Source organism: Poecilia reticulata, linkage group LG6 (genome assembly GCF_000633615.1).
Source record: "Poecilia reticulata strain Guanapo linkage group LG6, Guppy_female_1.0+MT, whole genome shotgun sequence".
In the NCBI taxonomy this organism is placed as follows: Eukaryota; Metazoa; Chordata; class Actinopteri; order Cyprinodontiformes; family Poeciliidae; genus Poecilia; species Poecilia reticulata.
Window position 1 is genome coordinate 30,248,549 of NC_024336.1, and position 12,426 is coordinate 30,260,974.

At 37.5% G+C, this 12,426-nt stretch overlaps 1 protein-coding gene across 1 annotated transcript in view; it reads right to left on the reverse strand.

The window, feature by feature from the left end:
- The window catches only part of siah1 (siah E3 ubiquitin protein ligase 1), a 31,503-nt gene extending 21,641 nt beyond the window's left edge, over window positions 1–9,862 (reverse strand). Inside the window, exon 1 of the mRNA XM_008412574.1 lies at window positions 9,682–9,862. The gene's annotated coding sequence lies outside the window, so the exon portion shown is untranslated. The remainder of the gene's footprint in view (window positions 1–9,681) is intronic.
- Between the last annotated feature and the right edge of the window lie 2,564 nt (window positions 9,863–12,426).

Sequence of the window (12,426 nt, forward strand, 5' to 3'; positions counted from 1 at the left end):
TGTAATGGATCCTGTATTTGCCTTTGAATGTTAAGTTTTATACTTGAATTTTTTTGGCAATGTTGAGAGGTTTTATTTAGGCTCTTTACATTATTTAGCCTCTTCAGAGCCTTCATATGTTATCAGTCTGTTAAAGATAGTATAACTGATAGCAGTACAATTTGCACAATGCCTGTTTTGTTTTGTTCTTGGAAAAAACTATTTAAAAGCTTTTATCTAAATTAAGGTGAATTCATGGTTCCTTTTTCCACATAATGTAACCAGCAGTGCTTATGATTAAAAAAATAATAATTATGTGATCGGTATCGATGATCGGCCTTCATGGGTGATCGGAATCGATAGGAAAAAACCTGATCGGCACCTCTCTAGTATTCACACCTCCCCCAAATAAATCTGATTTTTTAGACAAATTCAATTAAAGCAAATTAAACAGGGCTGCTGTAAACCCACAACAGCAGGGAACCAAATTCAGCTAATAAAGTAAACATAAAGGGATTTTTTTCTCCTGCATTCGGAGAGTGTTGGTGTTTTTATTCTGCTTTCCGATCTTATTAAGAGGAGGAAAAAATAATAGCAACGCTTCTAGACAGTCCATTACCATGGTGGCGTCATATGAGGTAGGAAGAGCAGAGCAAAGGCGAGACGATCCCCCACCCAAGCAAAGAAAAAAGCCTCACTCCATCAATACTGTAATAAAACAAACAAAAGATGTGAACCATACATACATTCACAAAGAGATCTAAAAGTGACCAAAAAATAAATAAATTGGATAAACAATAAAAGTCACTCTGGGATCAGCAGAGCTTTGAGAATCTCATCACTGTAAGCAACCAGCTATACACTGAGAGGGATTAAAAACTAAAATATAAAATTTCTCAAAAACAGAAAACTAGAACCAGAAACCAAAAGCTGCTAAATATCGCAAACCAGTTCCAAGGTTTTATTTCAACCAAACTCTGCTAAAGAACCCCTTAAACAACCAAATTTGTCACAAAGTGCATAAGCAGGCGAGAAAAGAGAGAAAAAAAGAGAAGCAGCCCAGGTGAATGACCAATTTAGATTTTAGGGAAAGCCAGCACAAAATCCGACGGTTTTAATTGACATGGTTTTGTGATCAAACAAGCTTCTATTCTCCTGACATCAATGGCCGCCGCTGACAACAGATCTCAACCCAACATATACGACATTCAACATAACTAAGCGTTGGAGTTCTTCACCACTTCGCCTGGGATTTGTTGACGCGCTGATCTGCTGCACACGCAGGCTGTGAAATGAGATACATGTGATTGGTTCTGGTGATCGGTTTATCACCGATTATACACTTTTTCCATGGAAATCGGCTGATTATGATCGGTGGCCAATCGATCGGCACACCTCTATGTTTAACCAAACTAAATGTCAACATCTACGGATGGCATGCAAAGCGTGTTAATCTATGCACAAAATTAATGATATTGTGTATGAAAGTTGTTTTAGTTTTTTTTTAACGGTTGGCGAGCCAAAGGAAAATTTTCACCTTGTTGGACAATGAAGTCTTATTCCATCCTATCCAAAAATATTAATAAATATCCTAAATAAAGCATGGATAAAAATAAAAAACTCAATATTTGGATAAAAATTCAACAAACTTTACTGTTTGTTTACACACCCTTTTAATTCTGATTACCTGAACCCATCGGTGCACCAATTTATACACATACAATCAGCAAAATGAAACAAATCAGTTTTATCAGTGATTTCCTGGGACGATGCAAGAGAAATTGGGTAACACATATTTCACAGTTCAAAGATCCAAACTCAAATGGATCAACATTCCCGATCGTACCAAAGAATTGACCTCAAACAGCAGCTCCTGACCCCCAACAGTTCACTGAAAGGACAAATACCAACCAGAGCAGTGGCGGCTCACTCCTCTGAGCAGCAGAAAGGTAAAACTCTCAGGAATGCAACAATGAGTCAAAATCCATTCAGGTTTCTGCTCACCGGGTCGTACGATGCAGGAAACAAATGGGAGAACTAAATAATTAACTGTAAATCAAGACTGATAAAACCAGAATGAAAAGGAAGTCCGCTTGTTTATTTAAACTAATAACATGAAAATTCACATCCCTGGTGTGATGGAGTCAGACTGAAGTCTCTGTTTTTCTTCAGAATCACAGAATCACAGCTTATCCTGTATCTGAGCATCAGCTGGAAATATTCGACCAAACTCCAGAGTTCAGCGCTTTAAATCCACTGCGAATGTTCCAGGAAATCAGCTAATTACCATGTCTGAACCTGCAAAAACTAGAGATGCAACAATCTAATATCAATAACCGTATTGGGTCCAATATCGAAAAACTATTAATTTTTTACTTTAATCTCACTGTACTGAGGAAAATGACAATAAATTCAATCACCAAATCATTCAACAATACATAAATACAAAGTGACGTCATTGCAACATGACGTCACTTTGTGCTCTGAGCGACGTCATGTTACAATTCAGTATGTTTATGTCTGTATTTTAAAATTTTTTATTACATTTTAATCAATTCAGCAAGGCTTTTCTGTATTGAAATGGACGATATTAAACCTCCAATATCTGTATTGGTATCAAAAGTGAAAAAAGTAGATTGGTGCTTAAACAGACCAAGGTTCCTGTATTTCTATTAAACTATTACATATTATTTACAAAACATTACAAAGCAGCAGTTTGATATAGGGCTGTAGTGATACAATCATCTCACGATACGATACACAATATTCTGCTCACAATATGATATATATTGCGATATTCAGCAAACGATACAATTCAATACACTTTTGCGATTTTCTGAAAGATTTTAGAGGGACAGAGTGATTTTGGTGACATTTTGTGGCAGTTATAGAGTTGGATTGAATTAATTTAACTGAAAACTGATTAAAAGCACCAACTACACAATACCTGGCTCTGGTTGGACACAGACTTAAAGTCGACAGCTGGACAAAATGAATCAAAGAAGTGGTGAGAAAAAGTGTTTCTTTTAATTGAAACAGTACAAACTGTAGCTTACATAATGTAAATAAAGTGCACCAAGTACCTGCTCTGAATATTTTGATATCTTTTTAACCTTGACACTTAACATCTGAAGGAATCACTCAAAGCCTGAAGACCTAATCACTCTCCCGGCAAAGCAAGCAGTGAGTGAGCAAGGTGACGGTTGGATGTTTCGATACTTGCAGATGAATATCAATTTTTTTCTAGGAAAGAAAATATCAATATATATCGCAAAATCGATATTACACAACCCTAGTTTGATATTTGATTTGTGCTAGCGCTAAATTAGCACTGGTTCTTTCTGGCAGCTGCCCAATGAACCAGTTCTTTCTGAGCTCTGACTTTGAGTCGGACCAGATGATGAACAACTTTGGACTTATTGAGGACAAAACAAATCCAGATTTTATTAACACCATGCTTAAATCTGCACACTTAGCTTCAGATTAATCTGTCTTCCTTAAAACCAAAATAACAAGCTCATCATGAAGAATCAGAACATGAGCACACTGATGGTCAACTCGCCACAGTTTATTTTAATATCACCCATCATGGTGTTTAAGCAGGTCAACAAGCCACAAAAAGCTGCTCAAACTGCTCATATATTTCCCTGCATTCTAGAATGCCATTTATGTTTTGTTTCTGAGATATTAACTTTTAATTTCAATCTAGATGTTGTGGTAAACTATCATTTACCAGAGCCAGTTTGATCAGAGATCAGCTGATTTGATTGGCCCAAACTATCGCATCCAAAACAGCATTAATAAATCACAACGGCTGAAATACATAATGAAAAAAATAAGTAAATAAATTTGACCACTACTCGGAGGGAGCCCACTTCAATGGAAACACTTTTAGGTCTCCACTAGGGTCCGTTTAGGGTTGTCTGCAATCGAAGAGCCAGGATGTGGGCATAACATTAAAACCTGATGTTAAGATGTTATTAAGATATAATAATCTAAAACTGCTTCAAAAAAAGAGATAACTAAAGATCCAACAACACAGAACTATGAACAAACATACTCAAAATAGTTATAGATATATAACCACCATAAAACAAAATTTGTGAATTAGTGCATTGTTGCATTCAGGGAGAAGCCTTTTTGAGTACATGTTGTAAATATCACCATATTTATGTTTATATTGTACTGCACTGTTTTTGGAGAAGCTTTTTTACTTTAATCTCACTGTACTGAGTAAAATGACAATAAATGTCATCATCAAATCATTTAACAATACATAAAAATAAAGAATGAGTGAAATATTGATCTTAAATTATTTGTTTTTATCTGGCTTTTAAAAGAGATCACAGAAAGTACTTGAAGTGTCATGTTGAGCTAACCTGCTTTTTATCTGAAAACATGCTGATCAATAGTCAAACCAACTCTTGACTGTCCATTAATCCAGGTTTATGGTTCCAGAGTTGGTGTTTTACTAGTGTAAACGGAAAGAGCTTGAACTTTGATTTAAAAAAAAAAAAAGAAAGAAAAAGAAACTCAAGTTCTTTCAGGTTTGGCATCTGTTGTCCAAACCCTCAGAGACAAAAATTGGCATTACATTTACTGATGAGGACAAGAGTCAAGGAAGGCAGTTCGCAGTAAAAAAAACAGAATTAAAACCAGGTTCCTTTCTGTGAGCCGTGCCCGTATTTGTGATGTTTTAGCTCAGTATAACCCCAGAATACACACTTTGGACTTCGGCCATACAGGGGGCGATAACGTGGCAGCTTCCACAAAGTCCATTTAGAAGAGAAGAAGAAAAGAACAAATGAAGTGATTTCTCACCAGGCACTCATGGTCCCAGAAAAAAAGACCAAAATGAGAAACAGCACAATCTGTCCCCTCATAGACAGCGTGTCACTAAGCAGCGCACACTTTAACTTTTCTTGGAGCATGAGTCGAGCACTTAGTTACATTTTACAAGCAGGCCTGACACGATAACAATAAATTGCAACAATTTTAGAAATTAAGATGCTATTTTAGACCAAAGTGAAGACTTTTGTCATCCCATTAATGGTAGAACAAGAGAAAACAGAAAAATAAATCATGGAAATGGAAATTATTGAGCTTCCTTTAGTTTATCAGGCGATTAATTTGTTTATCGCCACAGGCATTGTAAAAATTAGCAAGTTTTGACGATACATTGTTCCAGATGTTATTGCGATAAACAATAATATTGTCATTTTGAAACCATTTTCAAGTAATATAACGATAATGGAATAATAATGCGGCTGCACAGTGGTGCAGTTGGTAGAGCTGTTGCCTTGCAACAAGAAGGTTCTGGGTTCGATTCCCGGCCCCGGTCTTTCTGCATGGAGTTTGTTCTCTCTGTGCATGGTGGGTTTTCTCCGGGTACTCCGGTTTCCTCCCACAGTCCAAAAACATGACTGTCAGGTTAATTGGCCTCTCCAAATCGCCCCTAGGTGTGAGAGTGTGTGTGCATGGTTGTGTGTCCTGTGTGTCTCTGTGTTGCCCTGCAACAGACTGGCGACCTGTCCAGGGTGACCCCGCCTCTCGCCTGGAACGTTAGCTGGAGATGGGCACCAGCACCTCCCAACCCCACTGAGGGACAAGGGTGTCAAGAAAATGGATGGATGGATGGATGGATGGATGGATGGATGGATGGATGGATGGATGGAATAATAATGCAAGAACACGTTCTCAAATATCACAAAATTTCAGTGATTTAACACTGGAACTGGAAGCCATTAATAAAACTTAATCATGTGATTAACTGATTTGACCAAGTAAAAATGATCAAAACTTAGCTATAAATGTAGTTTCTCTGCATCAACCCTGCCACACAGGCCGAGCTTCGTGTCTGTAGTTACACAGCATGTCAAACGTCTTGGCTGCAGTTCTGCAACCAACCAGCTCTGGACAGAACTGATCCCCGAGAGGATTACTCAAATCCCAGCGTCAAACGTTTCCTACTGCCTTACAACCAGGACTGCCATCAGCCCAAAATATGCCTAATGATGGGTGCCGACGTGAAACCTCAGACCACAACAGAAAACCAACAGCTGGGCCCGGATTGCTCCAGAAACCGGAGACACCTGGACTCAGGAAACCATGGAGCAACTCTCACTTTCTCCATCTTTTGGGTTTTTATGTAGGAATGCGTTTTATTTCCCAGAAACTATAAGAGAGAAGACTGGAAGGCAGATCATTCCACACACAAAAACATGATATTATTATCAAACAGGATTAGGTTTTAATATCACTGCCACGGTAGAATGATTGAGATCATTTCCAGTATTCCACATTAACTGAATCCAATGGGAATGAAAACTGAAAGAGATGAAAACTACTTTTCTGCTTGTTGTGTTGGCTTAATAAAACTCTGCACAGAACAGATTTGGCTTTCAAAAGCTCATTAGGTTTTAAAGAGGATCAATAGTCTATTGATTCGTGATGTTAGCAGCCTGCAATAATGCATTTTGGTGCAAATCCAATAACTATTCCTCAAATTTGTTTGGCTTTTAGTTTTAATTTGTAGGTTAATGTCAGATTGTGGATCATTGTCTACTGAAATGTTTTTTCAGATATTGTGGATCCAAAACCATTTGTGATTAATTTGTCAAATGACTAAACATGAATGTTTAGAGAGAATCTGAGCAGGTTTGTTGTTTTGTTCGGTTGATGGGTCAGTTGGAGCAGCAGAGCAGATGAAGAGCTGCAGATGAATGCAGGTTAATTGCAGCTACAAGCATGCTGCTGTTATTTTAGCCATACTGGGGATGTTTAAGTCTGCTGGGGAAATTATTTTATGGTTTCTGCTTGGAATTACCCAGAAAGTGTGTTTTTTTTTTAAATAAAACATAAAGAAGGCCTTCATCCTCCAACCTGATGCATCTACACACCTGCTTGCACACAGTAAAATACATATAATGCACCCGTCCACCTTTTCACTTCCAATACTGATATCTGAGGTTTGGTATCAGCCGATACCGATTCGATACAGAAAAGTATCACTAAATTGACTTAAAATGTTTTTTTACAGACATAAACATGCTGAATTACACATTTGATAACTCACGACACTTAAATACACCAATAGCCTCACAATCTTTGTCAAACATGTAAAAACAACTTTAATTTGTTCAGTCAGTCCAATTAAAAATATAATGGCCAATGCAAAATTAATAATAAAGAAGTTGACAAAAACAATAGGTTGACTACTGTGGTCAAACATGTAAAAAAATAAACTGCAACAAAAACTTCAAATGGTTCAGAAAGTGCAATTAGACATTTTAAATATCTAATAAAGTATGGCATCACTCAGAGCACAAAGCATAGAATTAGACTGAATAGATCTGCCTTTATGGAGCGGACACATTGTCACCAACATCTGGTCAAGAGGTTTTTTCAATACCGAGACTGATACAGATATTAATATTAGACTGGTGCATCTCTACTAAAAAGTAACAGCTCTACTTTGGGGGGCTGAAAAAACTCATTTAAATAATCGATAATTTAGTAATCAACTGTTAACTGGAGTTTACATAGTAAAAAGACAATTTCCTGCAAGACCAACAAGATAACAGCAGATACTAAGCCAAAACTGTACAAACATATACATGCTGTCAAATTTCCCAAATCTTGGAATGAATAAAAAACTTCTGGTATTAACACGTCACATGACCAAATAAATACCACATACATAGCCAACCTCTCCCTCCCTCCAGAATTACATAAACAAGATGGAAATAAACATTGTTTATTAACATAAGCCCAGTTTTATTCATCAAACCAAAATAAATATGTAAAAAAAAATCATAACACCAGCCGATACTGTTGTTATAGCCAATAAATCATTACATCCTTATTCATAAATTATTACATCTTTATTCGTAACAGAACTATGATGTTTACCTGAACCAGAGTGAAACCGATATGAAAATATGGGCCAATACCGATATTATAATTATTGCCATTATGGCCGATTTAGCTGATATCTACATGACCAAACAAATACTAAATGATCAACCCGCTCCTGACACACATACTTCAACAAGATAGAAATAAACATTGGTTGTTCATATCGGTCCAGTGTTAATTATGGAACCAATATCAATGTTAATAAAGATAGATTACGCATTATAAGCAGTAAAATGTTTACCTGAAATAATACATACATTATAGGCGTATAATTTGGCTTGTAGCAGCGCATAAAAAAAATTTAAATTCCAGTTCATGATAAATCAAAGTCCTGTTTCCAATACATCCAAATCAGGCATAAACAAATATACTACAACATGTAATCATCGCTATAGTTTGGGAACCGTTTCACTGACGTAGGGGTGGGCATTATTGTTTATCATTTATTATAAAATTTCTTATTATAATGATTTTAATTTATCGTCGTCACGGTAAATTCCAATTAATGATTTTTTTAAAAACCCAAAACTGTCTGTATTATTAGGAATGTTATTTATTTTATTTTTTTTACCATTTATTGATACTTTTTCTATAAAGATCAATAATAAATATTAATTCATTTGAAAATATTTACGAAGTACAGTTACCATGTGCAGCTTAGTGACAGAAATCACACTGTTTTTAGTGGCTGGTGTCCTAAAGAAATGAATTATATATGGAAATGTTTTTCAAGAGCATTATTGTGTTTTTCCAGCTCTGATTGCCATGCCTTGCAGTCACAGTCCTACAGTTACTTAGAAAAATAAGTAAATTGTTCTCATCACTTTTCTCTTCATCACGATAATACCACAAAATATCGTGATAAAACTTTAAGTCTTATCACCACACCTACACCGACGATATTTTCTTATTGTACTGTATAACGACAAGCATGCACATATAAAAACAAAACAACAAATACCTGCACAAGAATGAAACAGTTGTGATTGAAAACTAAAAAAGTTTGCAAAGACGAACTAAACATGCTCTTAAAATGCTCGATAAAATATGTTGAGGATGCTCGGATGCAGCTGGGAAGAAACTGTTCCCATACCACTGTTCCCATACCGGTATGGGAACAGTTTCTTCCCATGGTACGGGCTCCTCAGACCGGCTGTTCTTGCTCATCATAGTCCCTTCAAACCCAAACACCAAGCTAACTTATCTGATTTTCTGCTCACAGCCAAAAGCATCTCCATCTACAGGTGCTTCGTAAGTGAACCTGATCCTAGTGATGCAGGAGAAGCTGCGGACCCACGCAGTGACCGTGGATCTCAGTGCAGCCACAACGATCACCGTGGATTGGGTGAACGTAACTCAACGCCTTCTCCACAGTAAAACCAGTTAAGTACTAGAGAAAAGCTTTAAGCCCCACACCCCGACCAGTTTCTGCAGACCTGAGCGGCCCGGTTTGTCGGTGCTCTCGCCGTTACAGACAGCAAAGGCCTCCGTCGTGCCGTAAACCCGGATCAGATTAGCCGTTAGCCCTTAGCTCAATCCGTCCCAGACAAAAAAGGAAATAACCCGGTGCAATTTCAACAACCTTCCAGTCAATGTTAGCACCAGCGGATCTTTTATAAATGCTTGTCACCCGACTGCAGACCGTAAACAGCGCCGTTTTAAAGGGATAACCACTCCTCCTGTTAGCACGGAGCTAATGGCTGAAGCTAACGTCTGCTGTTGTTTTCACCGAAGGAGGCTGCTCTGAAAAACCCGGTGCTGATCTCGCTAAAATCCCCCGCTCACCTTTGAAAGACGGCTGCTTCAGCTCACAACGGATCACTGAGCGGGTGAACGGCGAGGAGACGGAGCCAGGGTCCCTGTTTGTCGTCTTTCCTCCGTCTACTCGGTGAACACATCGGAACTCCGACCCAGACAGACTCCAGGCGCTTAGTAGCAGCCGGGGCGCGCGTGTGCTCAAGTTTTTTTGTCGGGAGCGAGCGCAGCACGAAGCTCGCTGACACCAGGGGCGTTGATAGGAGATGGGGCCAGGGGGGCTAGCCCAACATGGCAAATGGGTGACATTTAAAATGAAAAAAGAAAAAAGTGATGCACATAACAACTAGAAAAAATAATAAATAAATACATGAGCTCAAATCTGACTGACCCAAACTTGTACTCAGGTAAAGTAGCCCTACTTCAACATATTTTTACTCAAGTAAAAACAAAATGTAGCCATCCAAAAATTAACTCAAGAAAGAATAAAAAAAGTAATTTGTTTGAAAGGCTAATCTGACAGAAACACAAAGTAATGTTTAAATTCTGGTATTTTCAAAACTGAAATAAAAAGAATTAATACAAATAAACCGCATAATTACAACAAAGCAAATTCAGGCAGAAAAAAACTTTTCCATAATTAAAATTAAAATACCCCTAAAAGAATTAGCGGGGGTCCGCAGTACCTGCAAGAGAGAGGAGCGGCTGTTAGCTGTAAAAATGGATTCACTGTGCAGCCGTGAGTGCGCCCACTAATCAGCCGTGACTTTTCAAGAACAATCTAAAACACGACTTAATCAGTTAATAAATAACTTTTTTCCCTTTTCATATTGTTTCTGAGCTGTTTGTGCTTTGCTAGAGCAGCGGTGCAACACGTCGATCGCGGAAGGTTTTGAGTCAATCTCGGCATTAGGTGACAAACTGAACGTCGCAATATATGTTTTATTACTTTGTCATAGTACCCCCAAGAATTTAAAACTACTTTCACCCCTCTATATATATATACAGGATTATTACCTCTATAAATATAAGTAGTTTTAAATTCTTGGGGGTACTATGACAAAGAAAAAATATATATTTAACAAGCAAATGTATACACACACACACACACGTGTACGTGTTGTTCCATCTACTGTTCATGCTGTATTTTTTTCTCTAAAGTCTAACGCTGTGAGCTCTTGAAACCAAAGTTAATTTCCTTGTTTGGCAGACAAACTTGGCCACTAAAACTTATTCTGTCTTTAAATTAGCGTTAGAAACTCAATTATAATTAAAACTTTAGCTTCTCTCTTATAGTTTGTGAAATAAAATTAACATCACAGATTAATTTTTAATGACATTCATTTCTGAAATTATTTTTTACTTGTATTTAGCTTTGCATTGTCAGCCTGTCATGTGATGTTTGCTCATCTTCATACATCATTTACTTTGCATCCGTCTTCATATCCAACTCATTTATTATCATTTAGGTGCATATTTCATTATAAGCTGTTTAGTTTTTATATTTTCTCCGTTTCTTTATTCCATTTCCTGACCGTAATACTACAATCATGTGATTTAAGCTCTATGATGTATTCAGCACCAAAGTCGGCTGAGATTAAGATTAACAAGTCGTGCAGCTTCCACTATAGCAATCTGGACATAAAGTAGCCCCCACCTCACCACCCCTTAGAGAAAGTGAGTAGAGTTAGTGGGGGTTGGAGGGATTATGGAGAAGGATTGGTTACATAACTGCAATGTACCAGCGGGCAGCCAGGGTGTAAGTAAGAGACACAAAGTAAGAGAGACCAGGTTCATCTAAAAAGGAAAACAACATAAACTGTTCACTGTGTTTAAATGGTCGATTTTATAGTTATTATTTAGAATCCAGCATACGTTTTATTATTATTACCGATGGCTTTTCTATCATCTCAAACATGATTTCCCTCAGAAATAAACAATTTGTTTTAAACCGGATGTATTTTATTAATGTTATTATTATCCATCCATTTTCTTTACACCCTTGTCCCTCAGTGGGGTCAGGAGATGCTGGTGTCTATTTCCGGCTAACATTCCGGGCAAGAGGTGGGTTCACCCTGGACAGGTCASCAGTCTGTCGCAGGGCAACACAGGACAGACAACCATGCACACACACACTCACACCTAGGGAGAATTTGGAGAGGCCAATTAACCTGACAGTCATGTTTTTTGACTGTGGGASGAAACCGGAGTACCCGGAGAAAACCCACCATGCACAGGGAGAACATGCAAACTCCATGCAGAGAGACCGGGGCTGGGAATCGAACCCAGAACCTTCTTGCTGCAAGGCAACAGCTTAATAATAATAATAATAATAATAATAATAATAATAATAATAATAATAATAATAATAATAGCAGCTATTACATTTTTCAGGTATTCAAGTTTCTGGAAATTGTTGCCAAGAATGAACCAGGTTTCTGCAGCTCCTCAAATCTTTTCCTGATATTTCGGCTGATTTGATTTTAACTTTCCAAAGGCGTCAAACAAGAAAGCAGGGAGTTCCAGGTGTTGCCTTAAAATACATCCACAGGTCCAATTAACTCAAATGCGTCAGTTAACTGATCAGAAACTTCTGATGCCTTGACATCATCAACTGCACTTTTTTCTCATTGTTTAAAGAAATGGGAATAATTTTATGGATTTCTGATTCTGAAGACACTAATAAATACAACTTGCATAATTGTGGATATAAGTTTGGAAGTTCTAACCTAAAGCAAGAGAAGTTTGGTTTACTTTAACTTCAAATAGTGTGTG